Below are 10,931 nucleotides of genomic sequence, written 5' to 3'. Positions count from 1 at the left end.
GAGAAAACCCACACGAGAACGTACAAACTCCGTACAGACAGCACCCATAGTCGGGATCGAACCCGTAGTCGGGATCGAACCTCGTGCACGTTTAAGCAGGAAACCTGTTCATATTCACCCTGTAAATCCTGCCTTTGTGGAGTAAATGTTAACCAAAGATCACAGTGATGTTAACTTAGCTCCCTCTCACTATTCTACTTGGTAATTCCTCCAGCCTGCCACAAAGGCGCGGGGATCACAACCTCACGGAGAGCCTTGAAACATAAGCAGGGCGCGTTAAGAAATGAAAATAATGTCGGGGGTTAATTCAATTTTTAAAATGGTTTTGAGAATCTCATCTGGGATGCCTGAGTGATTGAGCATTCATGTCGGGTTTCATGTGATGTACCTGGTGACCTGGTGAAACGGATATGAAACTTCCTTAGAAGACACAAACATTCGGCTGGTAATAAATGAACTCCTGGCTTATCAGATCCCGCTCGCGCAAGGAGCCCTCAGGAAAGCAGGCACTCACTCCACGCTATTTGTTAACAGGCTTGAGTGATGCCGTTTAGAATGATATTTTTTCCCCTGTATGCTGACAGCCTCTCTGCCCCCTTCTGCTCACCTAAGTGCACGGCGCCAATGTATGGAAGGATTGCCACTGAACAGTTTACAAAAAAATAGTTTCACTGTCGTTCGGTACTGAAGGCCACGTGACGATGGAGTAACGCCATTTTGGCGGCACGGTGGCGCAGCGGTAGAGTTGCTGCCTCACAGCACCAGTGACCCGGGTTCGATCCCGACTACGGGTGCTGTCTGTGTGGAGTCTGTACGTTCTCCCCGTGACCGCGTGGGTTTTCTCCAGGCGCTGCCGTTTCCTCCCACACTCCAAAGACGTGCAGGTGTGTAGGTTAATTGGCTTGTACAATTGTCCCGAGTGTGTGCAGGACAGCGTTAGTGCACAGGGCGATCGCTGGTCATCGCGGATTTGGTAGGCCGAAGGGCCTGTTTCGGCGCTGTGTCTCTAAAGTCACAACTGAAGCCGAAAGGAACAGGCCCTTCGGCCCACAATATTTGTGCTAGAACATGATGCCAAGTTCAATTGATCTCACCTGGCCTAGATATGCTGGAATAAGGATTAAGCCTTAAGAATAAAGAGTACGCCATTTAGAACGGAGACGAGGAAACACTTTTTCCCACAGAGAGTGGTGTGTCTGTGGAATTCTCTGCCTCAGAGGGCGGTGGAGGCCGGTTCTCTGGATACTTTCAAGAGAGAGCTGGATAGGGCTCTTTAAGATAGTGGAGTCAGGGGATATGGGGAGAAGGCAGGAACGGGGTACTGATTTGGGATGATCAGCCATGATCACATTGAATGGCGGTGATGGCTCGAGGGGCCGAATGGCCTACTCCTGCACCTATTGTCTATTGTCTATTGAAAGGGGCTAAGCCACCCACATATCCTTGTGGAAAGGTATTTAAACAATGTATCAGACACGTAGGTAGATAAAAATGCTGGAGAAACTCAGCGGGTGAGGCAGCATCTGTGGAGAGAAGGATTAGGCAACGTTTCGGGCCGAGACCCTTCTTCAGACTGGTGTCGGGTCTGAAGAAGGGTTTCGGCCCGAAACGTTGCCTATTTCCTTCACTCCATAGATGTTGCTGCACCTGCTGAGTTTCTCCAGGGTTTTTGTCTACCGTCGGGGTGGCAAAGTTGGGCTGAAGTGCCTGTTTGCATGCCGTCCGATTCTATAACATAAATCCTTCGCCCCGTGGATGCTGCCTCACCCGCTGTGTTCCCCCAGCATTTTTTGTCTACCTTCGATTTTCGCCGGCATCTGCAGTTCCTTCTTGAACACACGGGTCGCGCGCGAGCCTTGCCAGCCCAAGAATGGCTTTATCGACTCGGAAAACAAGATGTTCCTTTGTGCGAGTCTAGCCACGAAACGGAGAGCCAGCGAGAATGAAAGGTGACTACAGCTCCCTGGGGGTCAGGTCAACTCGGTAGTCACCATAATCGCTAATTACGCCTCCATTTGGGCGAGGATGTAGCCAGGGCTACGTAAATCAATGGCTGACAGAGGAGCTCTCGCCATTCCTGGCTATTAGCTGTGTGTCAGTGAACAAAGGGCTGATCAAAGTTACCCAAAGAGGAGCCAGGAGGTCGTAAAGCATGACTACTGCCTAATTGTGGGACTGAATGAAGGGGGGAGATGGGTGGGGGGGAATCTGTAATGAAACGCAATTAGCAGGAAAGGCATTTGTGCAGTGGAGCGGAATATGAATAAATAACTTCAGCTGACAGCGTTTCCCATTAAAGGAGAACGTTATGGGCTGGGCATTCCATCAGGCTGGGTTACAAGGGCCGTGGTTCAGACAACGTTATCAGTGCACAAGTTCCCCCATTCGCATCGCTTGGCTTTGTGAGGTTTCATGGGCGTTCGAGAACCAGATGGATGAGATTCTCAGAGCAAGGTCCTGACAAAAATGATAAGCCTGGGACAGCATTGTTAAGGCGGACACATCTCATGGGGCTTCATACATGCTGGAGAAACTCAGCCGGTGAGGCAGCATCTATGGAGCGAAGGAATAGGTGACGTTTCTGGTCGAGACCCGGAAGGGTCTCGACCCGAAACGTCGCCTATTCCTTCGTTCCATAGATGCTTTCCGGGTCTTGACCCGAAACGTCGCCTATTCCTTCGTTCCATAGATGCTTTCCGGGTCTCGACCCGAAACGTCGCCTATTCCTTCGTTCCATAGATGCTCTCCGAGTCTCGCCCCGAAATGTCACCCATTCCTTCGCTCCATAGATGCTTTCCGGGTCTTGACCCGAAACGTCGCCTATTCCTTCGTTCCATCGATGCTCTCCGAGTCTCGCCCCGAAATGTCACCCATTCCTTCACTCCATCGATGCTTTCCGGGTCTCGCCCCGAAACGTCGCCCATTCCTTCGCTCCATAGATGCCGCCTCACCCGCTGAGTTTCTCCAGCGTTTTTGTCTACCTTCGATTGTTCCAGCACCTGCAGTTTCTTCTTAAACGGGGCTTCACACGTGCTCTGATCAGGAGTCATAAATTTTCACTTCATACGTTCCTGTCTTAAGTGATAGGAGCAGAATTAGGCCATTCGGCCCATCAAGTCTACTCCGCCATTCAATCATGGCTGATCTATCTCTCCCTCCCAACCCCATTCTCCTGCCTTCTCCCCACAACCCCTGACACCCGTACTAATTAAAAATCTATCTATCTCTGCTTGAAAAACATCCATTGACTTGGCCTCCACAGCCGTCTGTAGCAATGAATTCCACAGATTCACCACCCTCCGACTAAAGAAATTCCTCCTCATCTCCTTCCTATAGGAACGTCCTTTAACTCTGAGGCTGTGACCTCTGGTCCTAGACTCTCCCACCGGTGGAAACATCAGCTCACCCCCATCCACTCTATCCAGGCCTTTCGCTATTAGGTAAGTTTCAATGAGGTCCGCCCCTCATTTGCCATTTCTCATTCGTCATTTGTCAGAAGGGTCCCAATCCAAAACGTCACCCATCCCTTCTCTCCAGAGATGCTGCCTGTCCCGCTGAGTTAAGCCCCTGTCCCACTTTCACGGCCTAGTTTGCCCTTGACTCGTACTCGCAGCATGTTCGCCACGAGGTCGTAGGAGGTCTTCGTAACTCTTCCTCACGCTCGTGAGTGGTCTCCGCGTACTCGTGGCCTTAAGTAGATCGCGGCGTTTTTTCCAGCCTGATAAAAAATGTCCACAAGTAAAATAAAAGTCGGCATGGAAAAAATGATGCTTTTTACTCGCAGGCAGGTCGTGGGTAGGTCGTAGGCAGGTCGTGGGCAGGTCGTGATGGTAGTCGTAGGTCGGTAACAGGTCCGAGAAAAAAAATGCAAACATGACACCATTTTACCATGCGATCATTTTCCACCCGTAGCTAGTCGCAGTTGGTCTTAGGTGTGGAAGACCGAGGTTGAGGGGGGTCGTAGATATAGTTGTAGGAGGTCTTTTACTTTGGCGAGTCTACACGACCTTGATATTTTTTTCTACTCGTCTAGGGTTTTCTAAACTCGTGGATTATTTCGTCCAAGTGGGACAGCGCCCTTTACTCCAGCATTTTGTGTCCATCTTCGGTTTAAGCCAGCGTCTCCAGTTCCTCCCTACACACGACCAACTTCCACGCACCATGTAAAACTGCAACATGACCTCCCAACGTCTATACTCAAGCCCAGGCTACATCCTTTGCAAATCTTCTCCGCGCCCTTCCGCAAGTGTTTGGTGAAACGGCCGCCATGTCTAGGCGTTTGCCCGCAATGACCCACAGCTGCGAATGCGATCTGGCCAAGTTCATGACTTTGACCAGAAGCCACACAACGACTACCTCAGCACTGAAGTGCCCTTGTTATATCTCCTGTACGCAAGTGACACTCGCACACAATGCAAAACGAAGGGGACTAATTATTTATATTGCCTTTGTTTTTATGTATGTTTGTTAATGAGCAACACAAAAAGCTCCGAAACTACGCAGCGAGATTTCAGAACTATTGATATTTGCAGCAGGTCGATCATTTGAAAGGAGAGAGGTCAGTGATTCCAAGTGTACGCGGGCGGGCGGGCAGGCGTGACTTTCACAAGTTATCCCTCTGCTTAGCTAAGCATGAACCGGTGAATGCACAGATAGTTTCCTGCATAGAATTCAAATTTCTTCACTTTTGTTTTTGGCTTAAAGATAGCAGAGTCAGGGGATATGGGGAGAAGGTAGGAACGGGGTACTGATTGGGGATGATCAGCCATGATCACATTGAATGGCGGTGCTGGCTCGAAGGGCCGAATGGCCTACTCCTGCACCTATTGTCTATTGTCTATTGTTCAGTGCCTTTTAAGGTGTGAGCAGCTTGGAATTTTTTGCATTGAAATGATTTAATTTTAGTTTGAAAGATACAGCGTGGAAACAGGCCCTTCGGCCCACCTCGTCCGTGCCGACCAGTGATCACCCCATACACTAGTTCTACCCCACACATTGGGAACAATTTATGGAAAGCCAATTAACCTACAAACCTGCACGTCTTTGGAGTGTGGGAGGAAACCGGAGCACCCGGAGAAAACCCACGCAGGTCACAGGGAGAACGTGCAAACTCCTTACAGACAGCGCCCGTTGTCAGGATGGAACCTGGGCCTCTGGCGCTGTAAAACCTCTGTCCCACGGTACGAGTTCATTCCAAGAGCTCTCCCGAGTTTGCCCTGATTCGAACTCGGAGATTTACGGTAATGGCCGCTCGTCGGTACTCGGGGCTCTCGTGGACGTTTTTCAACATGTTGAAAAATCTTCACGAGTCTTCACGAGCTTACCGCGTTTCCCGAGTACCTGCCGTTGGCGTTACGAGCCGCGAAGAGACGTCCCCGAGCTCCGACGTACCCGCTACGTTCATTCTCCGTGCTTACCACGAGTTTGATTTCTTTTAAACTCGGGAGAGCTCTTGGAATGAACTCGTACCGTGGGACAGGGCTATAAGGCAGCAACTCTACCGCTGCACCACCATGCCGCTGCAAGGAATGAAAAAAATCCTGCATGATTCTAAAAGCAATATTGCTTCATGAAATAAAATTGTGTTCCAATCAACCAGTCAACCCATCAATTGATTAATCAATCAATCAATCAATCACTAATCAATGCTTGGAGGTGAGATGATTTTTTTACACTATGGGAGAGTTGCGGATTAGTTTAGTTTAGTTTAGTTTAGAGATACAGTGCGGAAGCAGGCGTAAATGTGGAACCGAAACCAAGCCAGGCCAAGATCAATGATGATGTTACTGAATATTGGAACAGGTTGGAGGGTTTATGTGGCCAGTTCCTGATTCTTAATTCCTCTGAGTATGTTTAGTTTAGTTTAGTTTAGTTTAGAGATACAGCACGGAACCAGGCCCTACGGCCCACCAAGTCCGCACCGACCAGCGATCCCCGCACGTTACTGCTATCTTACACACACAAGGAACAATTTACGCTTACACCAAGCCAATTAACCGACAAACTTGTACGCCTTTGGAGTGTGGGAGGGAGCGGAAGATCTCAGAGAAAACCCACACAGGTCAGGGGGGGAACGTACAAACTCCGTACAGACAGCACCCGTGGTTGGGATCGAACCCGGGTCTCTGACGCTGCAAGCGCTGTAAGGCAGCGACTCTACCGCTGCGCCACCGTGCTGCCCATGTGTGAGGATAGAGGATTGAAACATATAAGATTGCTAAGGGCTTGGACACGCAAGAGGCAGGAAACATGTTCCCGATGTTGGGGGAGTCCAGAACCAGGGGCCACAGTTTAAGAATAAGGGGTAAGCCATTTAGAATGGAGACGAGGAAACACTTTTTCTCACAGAGAGTGGTGAGTCTGTGGAATTCTCTGCCTCAGAGGGCGGTGGAGGCGGGTTCTCTGGATACTTTCAAGAGAGAGCTAGATAGGGCTCTTAAAGATAGCGGAGTCAGGGGATATGGGGAGAAGGCAGGAACGGGGTACTGATTGGGGATGATCAGCCATGATCACATTGAATGGTGGTGCTGGCTCTGAAGGGCCGAATGGCCTACTCCTGCACCTATTGTCTATTGTCTATTGTCTATTGATGGTCGGGCAAACATTCACTGCTAACGTTGAACCAAGTATGATTGAAGGGGAATGCAAATATTGCCCCCAAAATTATAAGGTAGTGTTTCTTATTCTAACTGAACACAAATACTGGGGTTGGTTTGACTGTGGTCTGGTGCCATTGTGGTTGTAATGCAATGTGGTTCACTGTGAAATTATGTGAACACTGAAAGAGTTTTTATTAAATGCCAACACATGGTGGCGCAGCGGTAGAGTTGCTGCCTCACGATGCCAGAGACCCAGGTTCGATCCTGGCCTCGGGTGCTGTCTGTATGGAGTTTGCACGTTCTCCCTGTGACCTGTGTGGGTTTCGTCCGGGTGCCCCGGTTTCCCCCCCACACCCAGTTCAGTTCAGTTTAGTTTTATTTGTCATATGCAGGTTAACACAGGGTCGACGATAAAATAATAATAATAATAATGGATGGGATTTATATAGCGCCTTTCTAATACTCAAGGCGCTTTACATCGCATTATTCATTCACTCCTCAGTCACACTCGGTGGTGGTAAGCTACTTCTGTAGCCACAGCTGCCCTGGGGCAGACTGACGGAAGCGTGGCTGCCAATCTGCGCCTACGGCCCCTCCGACCACCATCAATCACTCACACACATTCATACACATTCACACACAGGCAAAGGTGGGTGAAGTGTCTTGCCCAAGGACACAACGACAGTATGCACTCCAAGCGGGATTCGAACCGGCTACCTTCCGGTTGCCAGCCGAACACTTAGCCCATTGTGCCATCTGTCGTCCCGATGAAATGTGTTTGACAAGACAATGGGTCACCTCAGCAATGATACTACAAGGATAAAACTACGGTAAAAAAAAGATAAGATAAATGTCCTGGGATGGCAGGACTTTCATATGAAGAAAGACTGGATAGACTCGGCTTGTACTCGCTAGAATTTAGAAGATTGAGGGGGGATCTTATAGAAACTTACAAAATTCTTAAGGGGTTGGACAGGCTAGATGCAGGAAGATTGTTCCCGATGTTGGGGAAGTCCAGGACAAAGGGGTCACAGTTTAAGGATAAAGGGGAAATCTTTTAGGACTGAGATGAGAAAAACATTTTTCACACAGGGAGTGGTGAATCTCTGGAATTCTCTGCCACAGAAGGTAGTTGAGGCCACAGTTCATTGGCTATATTTAAGAGGTAGTTAGATGTGGCCCTTGTGGCTAAAGGGATCAGGGGGTATGGAGAGAAGGCAGGTACAGGATACTGAGTTGGATGATCAGCCATGATCATATTGAAGGCTTCGCGCAGGCTCGAAGGGCCGAATGGCCTACTCCTGCACCTATTTTCTATGTTTCTATGTAAAAGTGACATTGGTGGGTAAAAGACATAAATAAATAAAATAATCAACATATATGATGTGTTAATGAGTTCAGAAGCCTGATGGCCTGATGGTAAAAACTGTTCTTGAGTCTGGTGGTGCGTGCAGCCATGCTCCGATATCGTCTGCCTGATGGTACAAGGTGAACAGTCTGCGTGCCGGGTGGCTGTGGTCCTTGGTGATGCGGTGTGCCTTCTGCAGGCACCGCCTGTGGAAAATGTCCTGAGTGGTCGGGAGACAGTTGCCAATGATGTGCTGTGCTGCCAAAGAGGTGCAGGGCTCTGCAAATCGCCCCAGGTGCGTGGGAAGTGGATGCGGAAGTGGGATAACGTGGAACTAGCGTGAACGGGTGAGATCGGTGGTCGGCGTGGACATGACTCGGTGGGCCTGAAGGGCCTGTTTCCATGCTGAATCTCTAAACTCTATGCTCAGAGCTCTGCGCTTTGAGTTGAGACGACAGATGGCACAATGGGCTAAGTGTTCGGCTGGCAACCGGAAGGTAGCTGGTTCGAATCCCGCTTAGAGTGCATACTGTCGTTGTGTCCTTGGGCAAGACACTTCACCCACCTTTGCCTGTGTGTGTCCTTGGGCAAGACACTTCACCCATCTTTGCCTGTGTGTGTGAATGTAATTATGTGAAGCACTTTGGGGTCAATGCAAGTTGACTAAAAATGTGCTAAATAAAGAAATTTAATTTAAATTTAATTTAGTGATTCAGTGTGGAAACAGTGCAATGGTCTATTCATAGAAACATAGAAAATAGGTGCAGGAGTAGGCCATTCGGCCCTTCGAGCCTGCACCGCCATTCAATATGATCATGGCTGATCATCCAACTCAGTATCCCGTCCCTGCCTTCTCTCCATACCCCCTGATCCCTTTAGCCACAAGGGCCACATCTAACTCCCTCTTAAATATAGCCAATGAACTGGCCTCAACTACCTTCTGTGGCAGAGAATTCCAGAGATTCACCACTCTCTGTGTGAAATTTTTTTTTCTCATCTCGGTCCTAAAGGATTTCCCCCTTATCCTTAAGCTGTGACCCCTTGTCCTGGACTTCCCCAACATCGGGAACAATCTTCCTGCATCTAGCCTGTCCAACCCCTTAAGAATTTTGTAAGTTTCTATAAGATCCCCCCTCAGTCTCCTAAATTCTAGCGAGTACAAGCCATGTAACATGAATAGAGACAAGCTTGTGATTTCCAGACTGGTGCTTCATGAGGGTGGGCCCACATCAACTGTTGCCCTTCAGTTTGTGTCCGTTGTTGAATATAACAAGATGAAACTAGACGCAACCAGTGCAGAATGATTCTATTGTGTTATGCCCTCATGTAACCCTGAGGATATGTTTGTTGTAACACCTTCCAGCAAGCCAAAAACTGTTACTTTGCTTCTTGGTAATCATGTTTTGTGTGGGAAGCAGTCAGCTTACATCTTCCCTTATGGAAACTTTGGACATACGAGCTTATTCCATTGGACACACATCTTTTTCTGACCACATGCTAGAATTAAAATATATTCTCTTTCACACCGATATTGATAGGTCACACTTCACTTCCTTCAGTTCCGTTTAGGTTACTGTCACGTGTACGGAGGTACAGTGGAAAGCTTTCTGTTGCGTGCTACCCAGTCAGCGGAAAGACAATACGCGATTACAATCGAGCCGTTTACAGTGTATGGATACATGATAGTGGGGAATAACGTTTAGTGCAAGGTAAAGCCGGCAAAGTCCGGGCAAGGATAGTCCAAGGGTCACCTATGAGGTAGATCGTAGTTCAACACTGCTCTCTGGTTGTGGTAGGATGGGTCAGTTGCCTGATAACAGCTCTGGATCTGGAAGTGTGCGTTTTCACACTTTCAGCACGTACAGAGATACAGCATGGAAACAGGACCTTTGGCCCACCGAGTCGGCGCCAAGCAGCGATCCCCGCACACTGGCGTTATCCTACACACTGAGGTCTAAGTACAATCTTTACCAAAGCCAATTAACCTAATAATAATAATAATGGATGGGATTTATATAGCGCCTTTCTAATACTCAAGGCGCTTTACATCGCATTATTCATTCACTCCTCAGTCACACTCGGTGGTGGTAAGCTACTTCTGTAGCCACAGCTGCCCTGGGGCAGACTGATGGAAGCGTGGCGGCCAATCTGCGCCTACGGCCCCTCCGACCACCACCAATCACTCACACACATTCACACACAGGCAAAGGTGGGTGAAGTGTCTTGCCCAAGGACACAACGACAGTATGCACTCCAAGCGGGATTCGAACCGGCTACCTTCCGGTCGCCAGCCGAACACTTAGCCCATTGTGCCATCTGTCATCCCTACTAGCCTGTACGTCTTTGGAGTGTGGGAGGAAACCGGAGCACCTGTAGAAAATCCACGCAGGTCACGGGGAGAATGTATAAACTCCGTACAGACAGCACCCGTAGTCGGGAGCGAACCCGGGTCTCGGGCGCTGTGAGGCAGGAACTCTACCGCTGTGCCACCGTGCTGCCTCCACTTGTTCCAACATTCACCATTAAGAGTTTTCTTCTCCTTGTCAGAATTTCAGGATTCATCCCAAACCCGACCAAAACTTGTACACTCATAAACCTCAACTCTCAGCGCCATAGTCCCAGCTTCGATCCTGACCTCGGGCGCTGTCGGTGTGGAGTTTGCACGTCCTTCCTGTGTCTGTGGAATTCTCTGCCTCAGAGGGCGGTGGAGGCCGGTTCTCTGGATGCTTTCAAGAGAGCTAGATAGGGCTCTTAAAGATAGCAGAGTCAGGGGATATGGGGAGAAGGCAGGAACGGGGTACTGAGTGTGGATGATCAGCCATGATCACATTGAATGGCAGTGCTGGCTCGAAGGGCCGAATGGCCTACTCCTGCACCTATTGTCTGTTGTCTATTGTTATTGTCTATTGACAGCGTGGGTTTTCTCCGGGTGCTCCGGTTTTCTCCCACATCCCAAAGAGGTGCGGGTTTGTAAGTGTATCGGC

This window comes from Amblyraja radiata, chromosome 21 (genome assembly GCF_010909765.2).
Source record: "Amblyraja radiata isolate CabotCenter1 chromosome 21, sAmbRad1.1.pri, whole genome shotgun sequence".
Lineage (NCBI taxonomy): Eukaryota > Metazoa > Chordata > Chondrichthyes > Rajiformes > Rajidae > Amblyraja > Amblyraja radiata.
The sequence above is the reverse complement of the archived record's forward strand: the minus strand, read 5'-3'. Positions refer to the sequence as shown.